The following is a 25,727-nucleotide window of genomic DNA, read 5'->3' as shown; positions in this document are numbered from 1 at the left end:
AGACCAACTGGCAAACAATAAATAGCCATGCTTTGGACTGAAACACTGCCAGATGAAAACAACAGAGCAAAGCAGACTTGAAAGAGAAGAGAAAAGAAATTAAAGTTTGGCTACTTTGACCCTCACTTAGCTATTTTAATTTCAAAACACAAGCAGCCATCTCATTTGTAAAACAAAGGAGGAGCTGGCATTGCCTGACCTCATTTGCTTAGTTAATGAGACACAAAAAGTTCTTGTTGAAAGTTCCATTTTGTCTCTAAAAACAAATCGCTATGTAACACGATTTTTGTTCTTGGGTTATAAATGTCATTACCAAATTGGTTCTATCATTTTAAAAAAACATAGAAAAGGTTTAATAAACTGCAAAAACTTTGTTTTTGCACATATTTTCATTAAGGAAAATTATAAACTTTGAGGTTTCAGGTAAGAGAAGGATAAAAGACTAAAACCAAGTTTCTGGAGTATACCAAATACTTTCAAAGTAAGTACTACACAATTAAACAGAAAATAACAGTTTCAAACCAGGAACATATTTTTATTTCAAATTTTCTTACAGAGTGAATAGGAAGGAAAGTTTTGGATCATTATATTGTCAATGCTTAATGGTATTATTGTGTAAGTATTGTTTATTTTATTTATGGATGATATCTCTTGTATTATACTTAATACAATCATTTTAATTTTATATACTTTGCTTGATATTGTCTATATGTTTATTATCATTTACCTTGCTTATATTGCTGTAAGCTGCTCCGCATCCCCTCGGGGAGAGGGGCAGGATACAAATAAAGTTGTTGTTGTTGTTGTTGTTGTTGTTGTTGTTGTTGTTGTTGTCAGCTCTGGGAATTTGATGGCATGTTTGCTGTCATGATGAAGTCATAACATACAAGTGACCTTGGAACATTCTTGTACTGAAATATTAGGAGCTTGTCATGGTAAAATGGAAAGGTTTAAGGTCTTCCTGGGAGATGATGCTGGTTCATTGGCTTGCTTCGAAAATAATCCCTACTTCCAAAGCCATGAAGCGGAACTAATGGTAGGCTCAGAGGAGACTCCTTCTGCTCTTTGGAAGCCAATGGCAGCAAACAACTGGTTCATGGAGGGTAGAATGAAAAACCAGAAAAATCAGAAATGTGTGAAAAGAATTTGAAGGTTAGATCTTCCCTTTAGCATTAATTTTTTATAGGCATAAGATGGAGAGAACTTTCTTGGTCATTTTAATAATGTAACAGCAGAAGCTAGAGGAGAACATTTAAGATGAAGGGAAGGGAAAACACTGATTGCTCGATTAAAAAAAAAACAAAATAGACTACAATGACAGTAGCAAAACAAATATTAATATATCTTAAAAGAACAAATTCTCTTTTTCCCTTTTCCAATCTTCATCTGAATTATTTTATTTTTATTTTATCTAGAATAGGTCTCTACAGTCACTTACGAACCCACCACCAAGACAATCCTTGGAAGACAATCATACTCAACTACTATGATGATGATTATAGATGCTTTTCAATTTTCAGTTTAAGTATACAGGCCCAATTATAGATTATTTGGGAATCTTTTTCAATATTTTCATCATTACAAAGAAAAGAAAATATGTTTCTCTTTAATTGATTAATACCTGGAAGTTATACCTCCACAGGGGCAACAAAGAAGAATCAAGAGGTGTGGGGTGTTTCCCCACCAACTCAATTCCACACCCTCCCCATTCATCTAGTACATGGAACTATGTTGATTCCTTCCCCAGAAATACAGATATGGAGTTTGCCACCTTTGGCTGTACTTGCTGTTTTCCATCAACACAAGCCCAACTTATATTATATTAAGGTGAGCAAATCATAGTGTTTTGTTCAGAGGGAGGTTTCCATTGCCTTCCTCTGAGCTGGGACAATGTGTCTTGCCTAAAGTCATCTAATGGGTTTAAAATGGCAGAGTGGGGAGTCCTAGTCCAATTCAGTAATTGCTGTACCATGCTGGCTCATGCTTTGTTTTTGTATGCCTTCAAGTCATTTCTGACTTTTAACATCTCTAACACAAACTAATTGTTGGGTTTTCTTGGCAACATTCCTTCCCTTGCTGAGAGAGTATGATTTGCTCCAAACCCTTTGTAGATGGGAATCTTGTGCCCCAGTTTGGATGAGGTCACCATTGATGAGAACAAGAGAAAGAGCCTTCTCAGTAGTCTCACCAAAACATTCAAATTCCTTACTCTAAGAAATTAAGGAACATTCTCTGTTGACTCCATTTCTCCATATGGAAAGACTTTCTTTTTCAGAGAAGCATTTTCTCCTCAAGTTTTATTTAATTTTATATTTATATTATTTGTTTTAATGGCATTTTGCAGTATTATTGCTTTTAATTGTTAGCTCCTCTGTGCAGTGTATAAATATTAGATATGTGAAGTTTTATGTGTGTGTGAGTGCATGTTTCCAGGTTTTAGACTCACAGGGAACATGAGAAGCACATTCAACTGAACATGCTTACACCTTTGAGACAAAACATGCAATGATCTACAGTGGAGCCAAGTGTGGAGCAATATTGACATCAAAGCTTGAGGGCCACTTTCTGCCCCCCATATTTAAACTTACATCATATAGAATGGTCAAGGGTGGAGTCTCTTCCCCATCTGTTGAGCTTTTGACATGCCTGTCTCAAGGGACCCTTCAATATGTGTTTGTTTGTTTTTTTGGTGAATCCTGTGTGCTTTTGTATTACACAACACTAAAGAGAACAACTTTGGTTTCCAGTCAAGCAGTCAGAAAAAGCTGTCAGTTTTATTAGCATACTACAATGCCATTTTAATCTACTGCTTTTGTGAAAGGTGCCATCACAGAAGTTCTATTTCTCAAGATATAACAGCAGTACTTTAAAATAAATCCCTATGTACACAGAGAGATTTTGTGGAACAACAAAGCTTCTTAAACAGGAAACATCCCCTATATTCCACCTGCATAAAATTGCAGGACTCCATATTGGCTCTCTTTTTTGTTTAACTACTTTATTGAATAAATTGAGTGCATTTTGTTAGAGTTCGTTAACTTTTCTAAAGCATGCACTCCAGTCTGGTAGATTAATATTCATGACAAAAATCTTCCTGTCCCACTAATTATGCATACAGAAAAACAGAAGTCTTTTTTTTTGGGGGGGGGGGGGGGTCTGAAAACTCCTATTATCTCCTTCTTTTGTCCAGATGAACGCTGCGTATAAATTCTGTACTCATTAGGGCATTATCAGCAATTAACGCTGCTGCCCCTGTCTCCTTCGGCACATTCTTCCCTTTCTTTTGTGACAAAATTGCCTTTGTCCAAGTTGTGCTGACATGCACAAAGCAGGACCTGACGAACAGAGAGGGAGGGCTCTCCATGGCAAAGCCCAAGACACAGAGTGATGAGCATGGGAGAAACTTCCGCTAATGAGGTCAACCCTGTCATAAAGTATCTTTTTTCGGTACACTACCCACAGCACTGTATTTGTCCAATCAGTACTCAAGTACTCAACTCCCTGATAAGCATAGCAATTCAAGCATCTTTCGGGAGAACTTAAGAGCTGAGTTCTTTTGGTAGAATACAAACTCCCATTCAAAATGAGAGGGAAGCTGTGCATGGAAATGTTTGGATTCATTGCCTGGTTTACGAGCAAAGGAGGAGATTCCTCATGGCAACGATGGAGAAAAATAAATTTCTAGCCTTTTTTATTGAAAGGGAATGGTGTTGTGATTCTGAGGGGAAAATGTCTATTTGAAATCTTTGGGTTAAACTGCTTGTCAGAATACACTACTCTGGGCTGGATCCCAAGTCTCTTATTCAATATGAAAGGAAGTTTATTGAAAAAGAATTCTGATATTTCCCTTTTTTCTTTTTCTTTACAGGGGAATTGTCATGTGACTAAAAAGCTCTCTGATGGAATTTCCTTACACCTACAAATATTACTTCCTGGCAATTCTATTTCATTTCATTTGTGGCAATGATCAAAACAGTGGGAGGAAGTCCCCAAAAAGTCAAACCTACATCCTACTTTCCCTCAAATGTGCTCCACATGATATACTTGGCTCTCTTTGTCTCTGATGTAGCCTCACAAGAACCCTACGAGATAGACCAGGTTAAGAAAATGAGAGTGTGACTGGCCTAAAGTCAGCTATTGTATTTCAGGACACACAGTGTTGTAATAATCATGTCTGCCTGCTATCAAAAATCCATACAGTATCGAAACCTTTCAGAATATGTTAAGTAACACTAACCTGCATCTTAATTTAGTTCAGTGGTTCTCGACCTTTTTTTGATCAAAAACCACTTTGACCAGGGACCACTCTCCAACATTAGTACCAAAAGGGTTATGAATCAGTTTTCGGTCAACTTTAGATTCGGTTTGGGGTGATGATTAAGAAAATATCATTGGATAGACCACATCAGATCTAGTTTCTGATACAGGTCGTATGCCATGGTCAGTGTCAGGGAAGGAGTGGCAGGTCACGTAAAAGGAACGAAAATAAAATAAAATAAAATAAAATAAAGAGGAAGGAGGCTCACGGACCAGATTTTTGTCCTCATGGCCCACTGTTGATCCACGGGCCACAGGTTAAGAACCATTGATCTAGTTGAATCATGAGAACGCAACACTGATTATGCTCACTCAAGTGCATCTATTACCAAACTTCTCAACTTATATTTCTAGCAGACTGTTTTGTGTCCCTTCTTCCTGTGGTAGAATTTATCTTTAAGTGCACTTGAAGAGTATTTAATGAATTGAAGCCCCAGTGTTGGTTATACTTCATCCATGATGCTTGTAGTTGCCCATTGAGTCTGCTAAATAATAAACTTAACCTCTGCTGCATTGCACCTTTATGAGCATACTTCATAGAACTTGTTATGATCAAACATTTTACTCCTGTAGTTAATTACGTGCCTTCAAGAATGCCTTGCCACCATACCTAACTTTTTTTTCTAACTTCGCTATTTCTGATGGTGCAATATGTAACTTCTTTTTAGTAATGTCTATAAGATCTCATTCAGTGTTCTCTCATTCCATATCTGCAAAGTTCTGCTACCTTCTCCCAAGCACATATCTTAAAAACATTCTGTGCTAAGCCAGTTTAACTTTGAGGGTGGCCACTCAGATGTGTTTCTTGGAGGTCTAGTAGCAGGATAACATAGTCATTAGTGACCAAACCATCTTGCAACTCAAGTCCGCTCTACAGAGCTCCTTTGCCAACTTCCTTATAGGCCTCTTTTCACTCAAGTGGGAGAATGCTGCCAGTAGGGTTCCCAGGAGTATCGCAATACAAACAACAGCAATCTAAGCCAGGGGTCCTCAAACTTTTTAAGCCAGGGTCTGGTTCATGGTACCTCAGACTGTTGGAGGGCCAGATTATAGTTTGAAAAAAAAATGAAGAAATTCCAAATGCACACTGTGCACTGCACATACCTCATTTTTAGTACAAAAATGGAAAGAACAATACAATATTTAGAATTAAGTGCAATTTAAACCAACATAAACTTATCGGTATTTCAGTGGGAAGTGTGAGCCTGCTTTTGGCTGATGAGATAGTCAAGTTAATTAGGACTGTTGTTGTGCGCCTTCAAGTAGTTTCAGATTTAGGGTGACTCTAAGTATAAAGTTCATGGCAGGAGGCAGGTAAATGACCTTGGAGGTCTGCATCCAGTCTGCAGGCCTTTGCAAAAGGCATGGTTGTCCAGAAAGCACATTAGGCATGTGAACTGGCCCATGACACTCTAAGCAGCAAGACAAATAGTGAACATGGTGTCAACAGTCTCCTAAAATGGGTGTGGAGAGTGTCCAGATGTTGCCAAACAGCAGCTTGGAAACATTTTCACCATTGGATATGCTGGGTAGGAATGTTGTATATCATCTGAAAGGGCATTTAATTGCCACTCCTGCATCAGAAGTATCGGCCTGTGTGTGGTGGAATTCTTCTATGCCCACAAAGGAAAGGAACAGCAGTCCAGTAACCTCTGTAGAACCCTGTCCATGCTTATTAATGGGATTCTTTCTGCTGAATGCCGGTGTCATCAGTCAAGAGGATTCCTTCCCTATTTAATTATCATAGCCAAAAGACAACTTGCTCTCCCCTCAGCAAGCTGTGTGATTCATTTGCTCAGACGACATGGCACATATTAGATGAAAAAGGGTAATCTTACCAAAAGAGAAACTCTAATCCCCGAGACATTGATAAGTTTATCCTTTTTTCCCCTGCAGCCAAAAGATTTATTCAGTCCTCCTTGAAACAATGAATTTATTTTGTCATCACAGCTGTGATTTACGATGACAAATTGGGGTGCGTTCTTTCTCCTCGTGCCTGATTATTATGGCCAGTTCTAAAACTTTGTTAATTATACTGGCTCACATTGCTTTCCATCTCCTTCGTAAACAAGACATTTTTCTAAGCCTTCACAAGGAGTTACTTGGGGGACAACCCAGATAATGTCAGTAATCAATTCTAAAAATATCTTTTCCTAAAACAGAAAGGACATCTTCCATGTAATACTTCACTTCATATTTACACGAAAGCTAGCTCTTCCCCTAGCCGAAAAGGAAGAGAGCCTCAACAGTTAGAAAAGGGGAAAAAATGACAGATGAGGATGAATGCTCCCTATGAATATTTTGTTGTCTTTTGTTCCCTCAAGGAAAGTTTTCCCAGTTTAATTCATACTGGCATCAACTGAACTCTTTTTTCCTTGAGTCAAACCATAGTATTCACTCTCAGGGAAGATCTTAATATCTGTGGTGTCAGTCAAATTTTAGAAAATGCTGCACAATGTTTTGCAGCATATCATTGGAATTGTTATTATAAGGAAATAAGGTAAGCAAAGACACAGACTGAGGAACATAAGAAGCTGCCCTATATTGATCCAGGTCATTGGTCTCTCTAGTCTAGTATTGACCAGCAGCAATGGTTGCCTGAGGTTTCAGGAAGAACTCTTCCCAAGACCCCTCTGGAGATCCCTAGTGAATCTCCACTCAAGTACTAACCACCCTTGATCCTGGTTTGCTTACCAAATGGGGTGCTCAGGAAGATACTATGATTTCAATTTAACTAACATTTGTTCCCTTGACATTGAAGACAAGTATTTCTAAGGTGCATGCTTTTTTAAAAAAACGATTGTGATGTGCTCCTAAAAATAGTTAATGGGCCACATCACTAAAGGCCAATATCAAAACAGCACTACAATCAAACTTCAAAACCTAATGGCTGCAACTGGATATTCAATGATAACCACAACGGATTTGATTTTATGGCTCAATTTGATAGAATGATGAAAAAATCATGGAATGTTGCTCTTATCAGCAGAGGGTACTGTGTCCAAAGAACAGGCTGCTAACGCTTAGTTTGCATCAGTATGTGTGCTTAGTGCATCATTCCCATTTATCTTACCCTTATGGATTACCAGGCCTATGACTCTAGTCAGAGTTTGCAAAAGTTTTTTTTTTTTTTTGTAATTCCCACAATAAGTATTAGACTGGCCCCTTTACTTATCAGTTAGGAGCTTGTGTGTTGTATAGTCCCCAAACATAACTCTTCAGTTTGTAACAACAACAACAACAACAACAACAATATTATGCTTTTATGGTTTTAAATTGTATATCGTTGATTGATTCTTATCCTTGCTGTAAACCATGTTGAGTCACCTGTTGGACTGAGAAACTGCGGTATACAAGTAAAGTAAATAAATAAATAAACAACAACAACTAGGGAAGTGTCTGATGTGTGATCCAATTCAACAACCAGCATAGTGATCTTGTTTGCTGTGTGCTAATCTTGTTGTGTTTCAAATAATAATAATAATAATAATAATAATAATAATAATAATAATAATAACCCTGAATCACAGATAACTGAAGCCCGACTGGCTGATCAATGAAGATTCATAATCAGAAACAAAGTGTTCAGTGAAGTTGAACTCGAAGAAATTCAGAAAATCTGCAAAGCAAATGACCATCAAGTCACAGCACAGTAGCAGAGACTCCAGCAACACTTGGAACTCTGGAACTGACTGAACCAGAAGAACACATAGAGCTTTTGCAATAATTTGAAGAACTGGCATCTGAAGCACTTGCTGAACTACCAGGAACATTGACAGCTAGACAACCAGAGCTCAAGGATAAAATCATGCCCCATGCTGTATCAAATGCAATAAGAAAGCGACTCCCAACTTTAAAAACAGTGCCTAAGAGACAATGAGCACCTCTAATGAAGGATGTGAATATATTACTCTCTACTGTCCAAATAACATCAATTGAACAAACAAACCAGTTTGCCTACAGTACAGCAGTGATGGTAACAGAAGACCTTGGGCTCCTACAATCAATGCAGCCTCCAAGAAAATTGACTGGAAAACCAAAATGGAAGGTCAGGTTGGAATTGAAAATCAAAAATCTATGATCAGATGCAAGTAAACTGAAAAATATGAAGGAGAAGAAATTGAAGAATGACAAAATCAAGCAATTTTTTTCTGAATACCAGAAAAATGGAAGAAGCTTTGGAAATTGTGAAAGAACAAATTAAAGCAACAGCCAGAAAAATTGAAAGATATGATGCCAGAATCATCCAGTACAGACAAAATCAACTGTTTCAAACAGACCAAAGACGGTTCCACCAGAGTCTGAACCAAACAACAGACACAGTAGTCATAAAAAGCCTGAGAAAACTGCAAGAACTAAATTTTGGAAAGAACCCTAGGAAAATAATAAGAACTACAACAAAAAATTCTGGGTGGATAAAGGAGTTTGAAGAAAAATTCTCATAGAACAAAATGGAACAGATGGACTTTCGAATCCAGGCTGACAAAGTTTTAGAACACAATACACATCACAATTGTGGAAAAGAAAAAAGTCTGGATTTTTGATGTCACCATACCAGGTGACAGCCGCATTGAGGAAAAACAAAAGGAAAAACTCAGCCACTATCAAGACCTCAAAATCGAACTGCAAAGGTTCTGGCATAAACCAGTAGAGGTGGTCCCAGTGGTCATTGGCGCACTTGGTTCCGTGTCAAAAGATCTTAGCCAGCATTTGGAAACAATAAACATCGACAAAATCACGATCTGTCAACGGCAAAAGGCCACCTTACTTGGATCTGCGCGCATCATTCGAAAATACAGTAGTAGTAGTAGTAATGTTTTACCTGCCTCTCCTCGTCACTCAGTGCTGAGGACAATAGTGAATTCTGGTGGAAGTTAGAAGATTGAGAAACACTCAAGCTCTCTAAACTTACAAAATGTACACCTCTTTGTCTTCTTGATCATGTACCTTTCCTTCAAATATTTATTCCAATTTGCCTTCTCAGATGGCTTTTACACCACTCTTTCTCTTCAACTATCTTACCTCTGGATCTCATTCTATCTCAAGTTTTCATTATTTACTAGGTTTCTCACTCCAGTTCTCCAGTGGTCAACCATACCAAAGACATTCATCCTCAGCCAAGCCAATATCCACTTTGCACAGAAGGTTGATCTTTGTATCCGGAATAGTGGAAAAACTATGGTGGAGCTATAGTATTGCACCACTTCATCCAACTGGCAAATGCTTCCATGCCAGACGTGCATTAGAAATGAATGATGTCATCTGGCTAGTGATGTCTCATATTAAAAATAGTTGAGACCAACATATAAAATATTCATAAGCAGCATTTTCTTGAGGAATCAGCCTTTATTTTGCCAGTCATGCATCTCATTTCACTGTCAATAGGCCTAGAACATATGAAGAGCTTTCTCCCATTTTGCTCTGCAAATATTTGTTTAGCAAAGAGGTTTATAGCAGACAGAATAAGCACTAGGCTTCCAGGAGGCACATACGTTTGTTCTCTCCTTTTCACTCTTTCTTAAAGAATCAATGTATTGAGAAAGCCAATATTTATCTAATCTTTTTTTAAAAAAAACAAGTCAAACTGCTTTATTTAAGAACAAACAAACAAACCATCATGAAGTAACCAATTTAATGGTTGGTTCCTGCTACCTCCTAAGGAATGAAAAAGCTTCACTCTGGGTTACTATTCAGGAGGCTAGATTATCCTCTGAATGAGGCTTGTTGTTCCTTTCCTTTCTGTATCTTGTTAGTGATGATTAAATACCTTGAAATCTGCACAAATGTTTTCTGGTTTGCATGCATTTTTTTCTTCCTGTTTTGGGCAGAGACTTTTTTGCACAGTTCTGCTTGGTCCTGGAAATAGATCTAAACTTCACTAATGAAACAGAGGACCTCCTGATCCCATGAAACCTTACTTCAGAAGAATAAAATAGTCAAATAAAACAGAATCATGAAATCAAACATAGTTATGACCTGTCTGTCACCATAGTACTACTCTTCTTTTCCACGGAAGCTCCCCAGATCCTGGATCAGTGTCTGACAGCTAGGACTTATTAAACAAACTGAGACTTAATCCAGACAGGACAGATCACGAGGCCAACTGGGGTATAGGGTAGCAACCTATGTTCAACAAGGTTACACTTCCCATGAGGACATAGACCTGCAGTCTGGGTGTTCTAGACTCATTGTTGATGCTTGAAGCTCAGGGGTCGACAGTGGTCAAAAGGACCTTCGTACAGTTAAATCTTGTGTGCCGCTGTGACCATACCTCAAAAAGCCTGATTTGGCCATGGTGGTCCGTGCCTTAATTACATCCAGAATGGACTATTGTAATGCACTCTATGTGGGGCTGCTTTTGAAGACAATTTGGAAATTGCAGTTAGTGCAAAGGTTGGCTTCCAGATTACTAACTGGGGCTAGCTATGGGGAACAAACCATGTCCCTACTAAAGCAGCTCCACTGGCTTCCAACAAGTTTCTGGGCTCAATTCAAGGTGAAGGTTATCACCTATAAAGCCCTATACACTTTGGGCCCAACCTATATTCGAGACAGCATCTCTTTCTATGAACCAGCATGGGCTTTGAGATCGACGGGGAAGGCTCTTCTCTTGGTCTCACCACCATCTCAAGCACGGTTGGTGGGAACGAGAGAGAGGGCATTCTCTATGGTGCTCCCCGGCTCTGTAATACTCTCCCAAAAAAAAGATTAGGTTAGCTCCCACCCTTAAATCTTTCTGTTCCAGTCTAAAACATGGATTTTTTAAGCAAGCTTTTAACCTCGATTAGGTTGAAATGGGCCCATATGAGGTTGACATTCTGGCACTTTAGATGTGAATTTATGGCAGCTAGTTTTATCTACAGTTTGTCTGTGTTTTAAAATTGTGCTATTTTATATTATATGTGTTGATAGTGGTTATTTTATAATTTCTATCTGATATTGTTTTATACTCATGTACCATATATGACATATGCTGTGCCTTGGAGTGCCTTTGTAAGCCATCCTGAGTCCCCTTGGAGAGATGATGGCGGGATATAAATAAAGTTTATTATTTGAGACACAACAGGATGAGTCCACAGCAGACACTCTGCTGGCTGTTGCATTGGATCACATGTTGGACACTTCCCAAGTGTCTAGGACTATTATTATTAATATTATTGTTGCTGTTATTGTTATTATTATAGTATTATTGTACAAAATGCATTATTAATAAACATTTGTATAGAAAGTGAGCAATAAGTGTTAAAACAGTTTTGCAAAGAAAATGCAGGCAAGTAAACACACCCCAGTATTCCACACTGGATGGAAGACCTACTCTTGCTTGCTTTACATGAATTAGTTTCACATTGTGCATTGCCAAATGCAAATTACCATATGGCTATTCAATGCCATATGGCAAATACATTCTATGCTTAGATGATTGTAATGGCATTTTGTGTCTACCAGCCCTGAACTTTGAAACTTCAGAAATACAGAACCTACAGAAACCAACTAAATTGTTTTCTCTATTCTCTGTGAACCTGTCTGCTCTTCAACCTGTTTGGTGTTTTTGATAGAACTGAGTTTGTTGACAAACTGGAAATAAGATGATAAAAACATTAATGTATTTATTGTTAATGCAATATTTATATGTATCTACTTCTCATCCTGTTAGAGCAATATCAATGAAAAAAATGACATGACTTGACCAAGTCTGACATCATAAGACCTTATTGGGAAGAAAGATACATCACAAACTGAGCTTCTAATCTTTGGAGTTAGAAAAAGGGGAACAGAATGAGGGGACTTCAAATGCAAGTGTTAAAAATTAAAACTTTAAAATATCTACAAGTTTTAATTGTCCCAACATGAAATTTATCAGACATGTTATATTTGTAGATTAGTCATTTTCAATATGATAATATGATGGTTAGTCACAAAGAGGATTAAGAAACGTAAGTAAACAATATCCAACAATTGTACTTAAGATATCAAAATGATAATAGTTATAAGAACACTAATACTTCAGCTAGGATAGTGGCCACTTTCAAGTTTATCTTTTTTATATTTACTTTTTAAGATTGGTCAAAAGTCCTCCAAAATAATAGATCTGCTGGGTGACCACTGCCTTTCATTAGGCAGTATAAACATCTTCTTTTACAGTCAGGGGTTTCTATGATTCATTGGGCTTTATTCCTGCTTGTTATTTTAATGTTGTACCTTGAGTTTTATTCCAGTTCTTCCAATTTCTATGATTGCTAGAGGGCAGTGGTTCTCAACCCATGAGTCCCTAGATGTTTTGGCCCTCAACTCCCAGAAATCCTAACAGCTGGTAAACTGGTTGGGCTTTCTGGGAATTGTAGGTCAAAACACATGAGGTGGGGACCCATAGGTTGAGAACCACTGCTATAGGATTATTCTTCTGGTTAATTTGTAGCTGTACCCATGTGATTGTGCACATATGCAAATCTGTCCCATATTTGAAGAAAGGCAGCATACAAATTAAAATAATTTAAAATAACATTTACACAGGGGCAGGGAACGAAATGATCATTAATTATCACAGGAATTTGTAAATAAATCTAAATATCAGTCAATTGACTCAATAAACAGAACTGGATTATGCCCTGCCCACTGGCAACCCGTATCTAATTTTCACCCAAAACAGTACATCTTCTGGTGAATCTGAAGAAGTTTATAGAAACAGTCATCTTAAGTTTAAGCCACTTTTACACTTTAAAGAATGTTAATGTCAGCTTCTTTTATAAACAAAAAGTGGTTTTAAAAATGGGAGAAAAATGAGAACATAAGGGAAATATTAAAGATGCACCAAATTCCCAAACATGGTAGTACTACAGATGGCCAATTCACAAGGACACTACATGTAGATCAAGGCAGCCCTTGGGCAAGTTCAGGCTAATGCATCAGCAACTTGTACAGGTTTTACATGACTGTTTACTTTACAATTCAATAAAACTGGAACAGTTACAGTGCAATTACAGCCCCCATATCCCTTGCTGCTTATACTTTTACCCTTGAGATCTCAGGCACCATTCTTCACAATGATATACATGAAAGAAGGAGAACAGAGAGAAGGAAAAGAAATAAGATGAAGACAAATGGGTACACAACATCATTATCAGTGAAGTTCCAGGTGCCCTTGGCACAATTTGTACAAAAAGCTCACTGGAGGCACTAGGACCAAAGAAAGAAGTTTAGGTAAATGCTGCAAATGAGAGGGCGAGAAATACCCAACAACAACAGCTGGTGCAACTTCCATTAAATAAAAATAATTTTTAGGAGCAATAAAAATAAGTCCTAAGAGACAGTAAAAGATACAATGAATGCTATTAATGCAAGGTTTATGAAGTTTGAGAATAATTATAGACAAGTGGTGTTTGCATTACTCCTCCAGGGTCTATCTCTTGGCATAGAGTTTCCTATCTGATGCCCACTGCAAAGATATGTATCTGTAGCTGTGTCGTTCAAAACCTCCACATTTCTCCCAAGTCGTACATTTGCAATAACCCACTGTGATATATCAGCACTTTTCATTTGATTTATTTCCATCTTCTAGTGTCAGGAGAAAAGAAAACATTTGCCCTTCTGCTTCTGTTGAAGGAACTCCTCATAAAGGGGCTTGCCATCTGCAATTTATAGGTTTTTAAAGTATTCTAAAGCTTTTTCGAAGAACAATTTGTTTTCTGATCATAGAACCCCATAGAGCAGTAGAGTTGGAAAGGATTTCAGGGTTTATTTAGTTCAGTTCACTATGGATATATGTAAGGCGCTACACAGCCAGAAAAAATATATGAAAAGTACTGTGAGAGGATAGGTATGGCATCTTTCCAATATTTAAACCTGACTTTCATGTCCCCTCTTAACCTTCTGTTTTCCATCTTAACAAAACAAACTCCCTAAGTAGTTACTCATAGGTATTTGTGGTTTTCAGGACTTTTACGCTTTCTTTACTTTTTATCTTGTCAATATCCTTCTTGAATTGTGGAGTCCTGAACCAAACTCACTATTCCAAGTATGACCTGACCTACACAGAATAGAGTGGTACTGTTATTTCCTTCAATCTACATTTATACCACCTAGAAACATCTTGGTTTTCTAGTACACTATTGACTCATGTTCAGCTTGTGGTCTATTGCAATTCCTAGATTGTTTTGATATGTATTGTCATCAAGCCAATCATCACCCATCCTCTCTGTGCATTTCATGGGGGTTGGACCGGATGGGCCTTGAGATCTTCTCCGTCTATAAGATTATATGACTCTAAATCCACAACCGTAAAACATGACCAGATAGATAGACACTCAAACTTTGTATCAAAATCTCAAAGGAGAATTCTGCACTTTCTAAAGTAGTTTGTTCCATATATGTCACATAAACGAACTCATATTGAAATTAGATAAATCAATGTAGATGGAAACCTTCAGTTTGAAACAGAATATTTTATGTCAGAAAAACTAAATCAAAATAGTCTGGGAGTAGTTAAGGCAGTGCTTTTAAGTTCTATGGGCCCAATTATTAAGTTGTCATCCTTGCATTCATTGGAGGTAAATGCAATTATAGGAATATGGCTAGCCAAGGATGTCTAAGGATTAAATGCTACAACATTTGTGGATGAGCAATAAAGTAGTGGTGCATGGTGGGTGGCTATCAGATAATGTTGGAATACATTTCCAAACATCCCCAGTTACTGTTTATGTTTGCTTTAGGGACTGGAGTCCAAAAACATCTAGAGATTCCGGGTTCTCTACCACTTTATGTAAGTAATTAAGATTCCTCCATTCAAAGATTAGGCAAATTAAGTATTGTTACAGGTGGAATTAGGATGTAGCGTAAGTCTCTATAGTCTCTGCCACATTAAGAAGAAGCACATTGTTTATCCCTGAAATATCAATAAATGTGAGAAAAAAGAACCCGCAAGGTCTTGACTACTTCTGGGAGAAAAATTGTTTAGAATTAACCTAGAAGAATTAATGAGAATTAATGATTTTCACACGCACGTATTAAATGATTAAATGCATGTGCATCCCTTTGGTAAGTTTAATTTTAGAAGGGCCTGCTTGCAGATTCTCAAAAATGCATAATTAATGAACATTTGTATGGAAAGTGAGCAGTAGGTGTTAAAACAGTTTTGCAAAGAAAATGCAGCAAAACTCACAGGCAAGATTACTGCTTCCAAAGATTGCATATATATCATCTCTGTTCTTTTTACATCAATTTGCAGGTAAAGTAATGACAGTGAAGAAGATTCAAAGAACAGACTTTGGGTAAGAGGGGAGAAGGATCTGTCAGGTTCTACACCAGCCCGCATTTGAATTTAATAACCATCAAGTCTGTTCCAATTCAAGTTTGAAGACATTTGTTAATTTTGGTTAATTCTTCAAAATAAATTAATGCAACATTCCCATCTGTGTCTGTCAAATTCAATAGTAACAGCAGACAGACCGCTGCTGCTGTTATAATCCCCACTACCACTGCTATTATACCACCATGAACACACTATTTCCAGCATCTCAACAGCCCATCAAATGAGTGTTAGGAATCAGTGGTTTCTCAGTGGAAATTGGTGACAATCCCAACACAGAAAAATAAACACATGCAGATGTATAAATCTTCTATTCCAAATAGGGAAGTGAAAGCACCAATATTGTTAAACTCTTTTAAAGAATGTATGGAAATGAAATTCTCTCCCACCTGTCAATCACAATTCAAAAAGGATTAAGAGGATTCTCTGTTCAAGATTTTCTGATCACAAAACTACTGTTCCCAATATTATTTGCAGCAAGGAAGTGATAATTAAAGCAGCCCAAGTCTTTAGCGTAGATATCAAAACATCAAAATGTGCTGCCATTATTTTGATCTTGAATTCATTTCTACCGCAAAAGCTTCCTCATAGTCCCATCTCCTTCCTCCTGGTCAACTGGATCCACAGCAAAATTATGCTAATCCTCTTTGACTACTGCATTATCCTTTAAATACTTAAGTTTTAATTATATCTCAAGTCTACCTGAAGACTTTAGAGGGAAACCTCCCTAAGAATGTGGTATAAGCAGTTGACTGCAGCAGTTGACTACAGTGTAAGAGTGCATGTAATTTCCAAGTCCCTAGTTGTTAATGAAATCCCAAACATTCAGATTTTAATTGAACTAGATAAAGATTAAGAAGCTTAGCAGCAGCTGGCATTGCGAATTAGTTCTCAGCAGATTTTTATGTTGTACTCTAAATCATGGCTTTTGTAATCTTCCTAAATTGTCCTTTATCTTCCTAATGCAGATATGATTCTCAGAAAATAACATCAGGCTTCCACTGTTCCCCATTGCCTGTAAATTCTTGAACTGTAAAATCTTAATAGCCTTCTTAAAAAAATAAGTATTATTATCTATAGGTATAATGTGCATTCAATAAAAATCTTACTGTAATTAGAAGAAAAAGTTTTTTAACATGACCTGTTTTGCAGATTAGATTTATTAAACGGCATAAAGAGTGTTAAGACTTATTTAGGTCCCTCTGGCATTGAATGAGGAAGCAGTATGAGATTTAATATTTAGAAGGTTTGTTGGCTCAGGCTGTCTAGTAGAGCATTAGCAAGCTTTCAGTTTACCTGCATAAAGTAAAACTAAGGGCATTTCTATATCAAACTTTTTTAAAAACCCAGAAATGTTCATTTTATTCAGAATTCTAGGAACTGCATTTCTTCAGAGAAATTCCAAAAGGATGTTTTAAGTATTTCTTTTGAAGTACACTTCCAAGGATTCAATGAAGAAAATCATGCAAAGGAATATGAGAAACTACCAAGTCTATGTGGGCAAGAAAAACCCAACTCACTTTGATTCCACTGCTGGCTGTGCCCATGGCATCAATTGACTTCCAGTGAGCTTCATGAATTTTCTTGCTTCACTGTGACTTTGTTCTACTTTTGGCAAAGTCAGAGGATACTCCCCAGCATGCTGGGAACTCCTGGCATACATATTAGTCTGGACCAATCAACTGTCCAGATAGACAGAGCACCATCATCTTTCCTACGTAGGATATGGCTTGTCCTGTGTTTACACTGCTGCTTCTCGCTGGCCATGGAGCTTCATTGGAGGTTCTGGCCGTAACAGGCTCTTCTGGTGATATCAGAATAAGATGCCCGCATTACCCGCAAGAAGGCAAACATGCTCAAAGAGAGCTCCATGGCCAACATGGACAGCAATGGTCCAGTAGAGCCAATTCGGTCTCAGCCTAGCAGGACATCAACACAGCACCACAACAATTTCAGTCAAGTTTATCCAGTTGTTCCAGCAACCAGTGTAGACTTGGCCTGATATGGACCACCAGTCCAACTGGCATATCATTGTCAACTCAACAGATCCCTTCAGTTTGAAGCAGAATGCTTTCCTCACTCTCTAGAATTGCTGAGAAGTCATCCAAGTACTAACCAGGCCTAACTTGATTTAGCTTCTGACATTACACAAGATCAGATGTACTCAGGATATTATGATAGCAGGTGAACTATTGCAACATTGTACTTCACTGTGCCACTATATCAAGGGAAGCAAACCAATCCCTCAGAATATTATTTCCACTCACCAAAAGGCAGCAAGTCCACAATAATTTTATTCTTCACATGGGTCGGAAAAATTATTATTCAAAAGATGTTTATAGTAACCTGGTTGAATTTAATAGAATTGTGTCAAAATGTAGCTTATTAAAACTGAATTCATGACCCTCTATCAAACATGCTGAAGATATACAAGGCCATTCATGCAATTAGCAATTGCTCTAGTATGCAAAAGATCAAGCTGGAAGCTGAAGCCTTATAAATTTGACACATGAGTTCATGGGTGGGATTATGGAAAATAATGCATATTAATGAATGCATCAACTCGATCACATAGAAAGATTCCATTTCATGGTGAAACACTGTGGAATATTGTTTGGTCAATAACTATCTGTCCTTGCTTCCGGGAAGATACAGGCACTTAAGCTAAGATGACAGGAGGAGTTGTGCTATCCCAGAAGCGTTTTTGGAATAATTTTGAACTATTTACCCTCATAACTTTGCAATTTTCCCTTCTTCAAAAGCATTTTAATATCTAGAACTGTTTTGCATGTTTTTATATGGTCAAAATTGACTAATCAATAAATAATTTTAAAAAATATCTAGAACTGTGTTTGTTAAAATAAGAAAACTTCTCTGTCCCAAGCAAGACTTGCCAGGCTCACAGAACTATCTCCACCATTCTAGATCCTGACCATCAACCTCTAGCTTTTTGTCCTTGCAAGAATGTGGAGAGGGAGAGAGAGAGGGAGAGAGGGAGGGAGAGAGAGCACACAGAGGACGCAGGGATTATATGACTCAAGTTTTTACAGTAAATTCAAGGTAGCATAAAATGCTCTATTTGATGACACAAGTGTACAAACCAATGTGCTAAATTATTCACATATGCTTGCTAATTGGTTGTTAGTTTAGGAACAGTATGAATTACAAAATGAGACACTAGATGTAAATCAATTATTTCATTAGTGTTTGGTGATTTCAGATACTTTGATTTAAATTAGGAAACTCCATTCTTTTCTGCAATGTTTGTGTCAATGCTTTCTGCATACATTCCTGATTCATAAAGTTAGTGATCCTTATGGAGATGTTCTTCACTAGCTCCAAATGAAGCCTACTGAACTTCTCTAACAAGCCGATTGCTTTTATATTCTCTTTGTTCTGCTGATGCCACCAGTATCCTACTCTGGGTCACTATTTCCTCAGAAAGCATTTTTAGGTGAAATAATAAATCATGATTACCTTAAAAATATCAGATGGGGAATTCAATAACCAGGTAAAGAAGCAACACGCCCATGGAAACTTGAGAGAGTGTCAATGATACAGTTTGGGATATTTTCTTGGTGCATGCCATGTCACACATGTCATTACTACACATGGAAATACATGGCAGCCCCACATTCTGATCCTGACTTTTGCCTGCCCAGGAAATCCAACACAGAAGTGATCCAATCTTCAACCAAGAATACAACTTTACTTGCTAACTATTCAAATTATTTCTTAATTCTTTCTAAAGGTTGTGTGCATGTTTTCAAAGAGTGCTTTAGTTAGATATTCCTGCAAGACAAGAAATTGGACTAGATGGCCCTTGTGGTCTCTTCCAACTCTAAGATTATATGACTCAGTCTTTGGATAGTCTCCCATTTGTACAATACTCATAAAACATTTGCTAACCCCACTTCATTTTCAGATCCTGAGTTGCATTTTCCCATGCTTCCAGAAGAGGAATTTCTCATCAAAATCATGGGCCAGCTACTGAAAATGTATATATCAACTAAATGTAAACCCGTTCCCCTTCCCATTTCATCATTTCAACTATGTCTGCCATAATAATCAACCAATTTGAGCAGGAGTGGTTTTGTTTTTGCTTGTTTGTGCAAAAAACAAAGTAAGGGGAAGTGAAGAAAACAGAAGTTGGAAGAAAAGTGCATTTCTCAGCAGGAAAACTTCACCCATGAAAGCGTCTTTTGCTTTTATCCAAGTTGGCTGATGGAAGAGGCCTGCCCAATTAGTGGAGCTGTATGTGGCTAGCAAATGAAACATAATAAAAGGGGTGACAACAAGCTGGTGCGAGCTCCTAGACAACTGAGGTGCCCTTGGGGGATAATTAGTGAATTTGAAGATTTCTACAACAACATCTTAGCATAACTAAGCTCAATTTGTGGCTGTCTTGGAAAAAACTAAATGACTCCCCTCCTCCAAGAAAAATAAATGCATGCATTAATCCAAGAAACAGAGGGCATGGGGGATATGAGATAAAGATAAATGAATACTAGATAAGATTGTGAAGTTTTCCCTCCTTCCTATTTCTAATTATGAGGACTACAAAAACGATAGCCATTGCTCTTATTCAAGGAATCCACAGAATGGAAAGATGTCTATCCTCAAAACCATGGAAGTGATCTTGGACCTGTTAGATCCTGTTAGCACCAAAGCTCCATGAGGAGTGGCCTAGAAAATTGGGTGTATTGAGCTTGGAGAAGAGAAAATCAGGAGGGAACATGATAGCCATATTTAAATATTTGAAAGGATGTTCAGCAGACCTCATTCCTTGCACAGCTCCATATAATTTTCCTCTTGAAGAAAATGAAAAGCAATTTTAGCCATTCATGTTGAAAGAAAGACTTTGAAAACCACTGTTTTCAAATCCTATTCACAATTCAGGTCTTATTCTGTGTAAAATTCACATGTGGTTGTTTTTCAGAGAATATGGCATTTTTGATCTAGAAATATGGTTTTCTCTTCAGAAATGTTTTCTGTGCAAAACATCCATGTGTGAAATTTTGTGCAGAATAAGTCCTAAACTGTGAAACTTCTTGCCAGTTCAAGATCCTATCATTGTGGTTTCTTGATACTAAACAAGACAACCCAAAAATATGTTTTTCAAACCATTTTGAGAATTTTGGAAATTTCTTTCTATTTCTAATGCACCTCATTTCTGATCCAGATGCATATGGGGAGAAGCACTCCTTCAAGTATCAAGGTCATAAGGTAATTGTGTGTCTGCGTGACACAGATATCACACAGAGATTTGGCTAAACATCTTAGATGTGATATTCAGTGCTTGGCACGTTCTCATCTTCTGTTTAAAATATAGATCACACTTTCACAATCTTTTTTCAACACTGTGGGTGAGTACGTTGGCAGAGAGGACAGAAATCAAAGAATCAATACTGGCTCCCACCAACCTAATCACATTTATTGGGAAGCACGTCCTCCTGATTAGAATGGAGCCTCAGAGAGGAAATCTAATGCTTTGCTTTTTCCAAATACATTTTTCCTCCTAGGTGCCACCCTTTTATTTCATTGGAATACATTATTCTCCTATAGCATTGTTGTCAGCTGCCTGAAATGTTATTATATTTTGCTACTGAGAATGGCAAATGAAGTGATTATTAACCTTTACCTTCTTCACAGGATGATGTTTGGCTTAATTAGCTAATATTTGTAAGAAGCGGAGAGATCCGCTGGATGGGAAATGCCAGAGGAGAGCTACGTAATCTTTCCCCTCTTCTGATTGCTAACTTTTTATACATTATAATGTCCTGTATTATTTCCCCCTTTCCTCTTAGTAATCTTATTATAGAATCCTGACATTTGGCCGGCCTCTGTTATTTGCAGGGCGAGTATTTGATGGCTGAGTGCTCTAGCTAAGGAGACCTAAGGATCACGGGCCATTTTTGTTATTGGAAATGACAGAACAGGGAATGCATGCTATGCAATTGCAATCACTTTCCAATGCCAATTCCAGCAGTTCAGGAAAAATAACCACTACTCTTAAAGCCATTGTTCAAATTAAACTGGTTACTAAGCTAGGGACCAAAACTCAACAGCACAGACCATTGCTTCCTTGATCATCTTAATACTTAACAGTGTGAATCCATGCATGTTTTTTTTTTTCCTGAAGTTCATCCTACTTGAACAACTGTGGGGCTTAAGTCTAAGTAAACATGGTTAGAAGCTAAGTGTGATGCTTTAGAGACATCCACCAATCTGGGCAACAGTTACAGAATCTACTGGCAATTTGCTGTGCATTCATTTGATGGTCTTCAAAGGATTACTAGTGAAGAGGAACACATGTCCTGATTGTATCCCAATGTAAATTGTTTTGTAGGAAGGAAAATGTAGAGGTAAAAATGCATTATTTTCCTCTCAACCAATTCTGATGCCTGGACCTAGGAATTCCAGAGGCAAAGCAGAACCCAAATTCCCAAACCATTTCCTTTGAATCTTGAAGACCTATCTTGTTGCTTCTTTCTCTTCCCTGAAACCTACTAGGACACTGAGACAGAGTTGCCACTTGACATGATGTCCATTATGCTGTAATAACAACACTGTAGAAATGTAATTCCCCAGGCCTCCAGTGTTCTTACCAGGGAGGTCAGGATCCCTGGGGTTATTGGGGTCTTTTAAACACATTCAGAAGCAGCCAACAAATGCTTTTCCAGTGAATCCTAAAATCAATTGATAGCTAATCAGACAGCCAATAAAAGCTATGCTGTCTCAGGCTAGGATTCTCAGACTGGCCAACTTCCAGTTCCCTAGGCCTGGACACAAGAGTTTTCTGATGGCTTCAAATCAAATCCAACACATTTATTTGTAGTCACTTACAGCGGCAGGCCTGTAGCCAGGATTTTGATTCGGGGGTGCTGAGTTTGATGGGGGGGGGGTGAGCATCTACACTAGCAAACCTTTTGTATCATTGTCCCAATACCCCCATGCATATGTGATATATTGAGCATGGTGATCAGATCATGATATGAATAAACCTAACAGTTTAAATAATGTACCAGTAAGGCCTTCTCGTGGACCACCCTGAGAAGCCCCCCCCCCCCCGGCTACATGCTTATACAGAGGCATATATTTTAGTTAGTAGGACTTGTCATGGGCATATATAACAGGCTACACAAGCCAATTCATACAGCAATTAGATACATTAACTAGCTCAAAATGATTGGTTTAAAATAGTAACTCCAAACATGATGGAAAAGTTCCACTAAGCAACCTCATCAATATTATCTACAGATCCATTTTGGATCATCAGTTTTGTAGTGTCCACATTCTCCTAGGGATTTTCATGACAGGTATCTGTTGTGCAATGGAGCAACTGAAGTGCCACAGCCCAATACACAATGGACATTCATGTGCAAATAGGGTTCATACCAGTATGCATCAGGAGACAGGCAAGGAAATGCCACTGCACAAAGGGGCACCCAATGGCTTCAAAACTACCCGATATGCATCAGAAAAGGCCAATGAACATCAGGAGTTCCCAGTGCACATCTTCACAATTCACTACCAGGATCTCATTGACTCTGCAATGTAGCTATGAAATCCTAAAGTCACCAAATTTAGACTCTGATGTAGGATCTTGGACTTCGCCCTTTGTTAGATGGTACATTTGCATTATGTATCAAATCACAATGCAAAATTGTCTGCTTATATGGTCAGAATATAATATAAACTTACAAATATAACCATAAAGGTATCAAGTTTGATTGCAACATGGTGTTTCAAATAGGAACATATACTTGGGGACACGAGTATTCTGTAAACTGGAGGAGGAACAAATTGAAAAAGTATTGCTGACTGTTTATTTTATTGATTCACAGAATAGTCTTAAACAAAGTCTTGAAATCAAAACCAGAAGATTGGCAGATTGTTAATGCATTAGTGCTGCTCAACAAACAGGTCAGGTAATGCCAAACACTGAAATTCAGATGGGGTGCCCAACACCAATTTCAACAGGAAACTTGAATTTCTCAGTCATTACTATCACCTAAAAGTGTTTATACTTATTTAATTGTACATCCAAATAAAAAATAACAGTTTTCCTACTTCTGAAAGAGATTATGAGAATTTCCATGTTTTTCATGCTCCCACATACATGCATTTCAGAACTTTATGATTTTTTTGTAAATAAAACCACATTATTATCATTTAAAATACTGAAGGGTTTTATGGAAAAATAATTGCTTTTTTGCACAAAACTCACCTAAATCTTAAAAAGTGAGATGACAGATCAAGATTACAATTTTCTATCTGTTACACCACCTGCATGAGGAGAAGGAGATACATTCTGCCACCAATTGGAGCACAGGTGAATGATGTTTCCATGAGGTTTCGGGGATGGGTTGCTTAGTATACTTAAATTAGTAGCTGATACAGATCTATCCATTTTTTGTTTTGTTTTGTTTTTGTTTTTTTGCTCTCACTCAAGGAGCAAAGTCTTGCAATACTTAACTTTTTTTTTACTAAAGAATGCTGATCTGGTGAGATGCCTTTTCTTGTTGCAGATGAGAATATTTATGAGTAGCACTAGACAGACAGTAATTTTTTTTTCTGAAAGCAACTGGATAACAAAGTTAGATATAAACCCCAAACTTTTTTACCTGATCCGTTTGCTTTAGAACCCATTTCAGAGAGTTCTATAGATCTACACAGTCCAACTGTGGTCACACCTGATTGATTGGTGGATATTTGACAGAATGATATAGAACTATGGAATTAGATTTACACACATGAAGGTACATTACATGAGCCAAACCTGAATTTTGGCTGCAATCTGTTTATTTGGTGATAGGCTCAAGACCTGAATCTCCAGATGTCAACATTTAGAATAATTTGTTGTATTAAGTTATGCACTATATTTCATTTTTTTTTATTTTGCAAGGTTGATTGTGCTGCATTTGAGGCATAACATGCATATAAGAGAAAACAAAGAACACCGTGATACAGCTTAGAGTTGCCATGGGGTGAAAAAAAGTGATTCTACAGGAGAATGGATCAATTCAAGCCATGTCCTCCAATCTGATCCCCAATTAATATATCCAGTGGCCTTAAGTGGTCTATCTGATGAATAGCAACTTATCCTGAATGGAATTGCTGTTGTTCTGGGTCTCCAAATTGTTTCTGACTTATGGTGACCTCAAGGCAAAGCTATCATGGGGCTTTCTAGGGCTGAGAGTGTGTGACTCACCCAAGGTAACCTAGTGAGTTTCCAAGTGGGGATTTGATCTCTATGGCATTGGTCATATTATAACTCCACATAATTTTAACTATAGCATATTAGAAGAGGAAATATTAAGACATTAAAATCAAACTACCTTCACACCATTGTCATTACTCTTTTGTATATTACCCTTTACTATTAATGATATTTATTCCACACCCAGGTTTTCCATTTGTGTGCATCAAATCAATTGCTTTCAAAGTCACAGCACAGATGCAACCTTCCCTTAGAATAATTTCATCCATCTCAATTGGCCAAGAAAAGAGCAAGATGTATCACGTTCCCCTTTCTTCCATGGAGCAACACTGTTCCAAAATTTCCATAAAAGCTGATGCTGCAATAATTCATTGTCCTGTGATTTCACTGCTTCAACAGGGGATGCCCCAATGGAAATAAAATTGTGTGCTCCTCCAACAAAAACAAATGTACTCATCAACTCTGGAGCATAAGACAGGACTTTTCAAAATAGAGAGTTAGGTCTACTATCAAACACAGATAACCAATTCAATCATTTTCTCTACATACTTATTCTATGCAGGGAGGAGAAGAGGACAGCCTTTTCCTTCACATTTATTGAGATCCATTCAATTTCAGCTTCTTTTTTGCATTTTAAATACACTATGAAGGCACAGTTGGCAAGAAATGAATTTTAGATATCACCATAAGGGAAGCAGGAAACTTGTGTACTTCTTGTTGCCTTCTGCGTCACATCTGTGTCACTATTTAATGAACAGAATGCATCACATTTCTCCCCATCAGAAATACTGTGATACATATTGCTCTGTTGAATACAAGTTGAATATTCTTTATCTGAAATGCTTGCTTCCTGAAGATTTTGGATTTTTTTTAGTTTGAAACATT

At 37.6% G+C, this 25,727-nt stretch overlaps 1 protein-coding gene across 5 annotated transcripts in view; it reads right to left on the bottom strand.

The window, feature by feature from the left end:
- CDH4 (cadherin 4) overlaps nucleotides 1–25,727 on the bottom strand; it is a 938,653-nt gene that overhangs the window by 829,820 nt on the left and 83,106 nt on the right. The gene's annotated exons all lie outside the window — the stretch shown is intronic.

Source organism: Anolis sagrei, chromosome 4, assembly GCF_037176765.1.
Source record: "Anolis sagrei isolate rAnoSag1 chromosome 4, rAnoSag1.mat, whole genome shotgun sequence".
NCBI classification, from domain to species: domain Eukaryota; kingdom Metazoa; phylum Chordata; class Lepidosauria; order Squamata; family Dactyloidae; genus Anolis; species Anolis sagrei.
The sequence above is the reverse complement of the archived record's forward strand: the minus strand, read 5'-3'. Positions and strand labels throughout refer to the sequence as shown.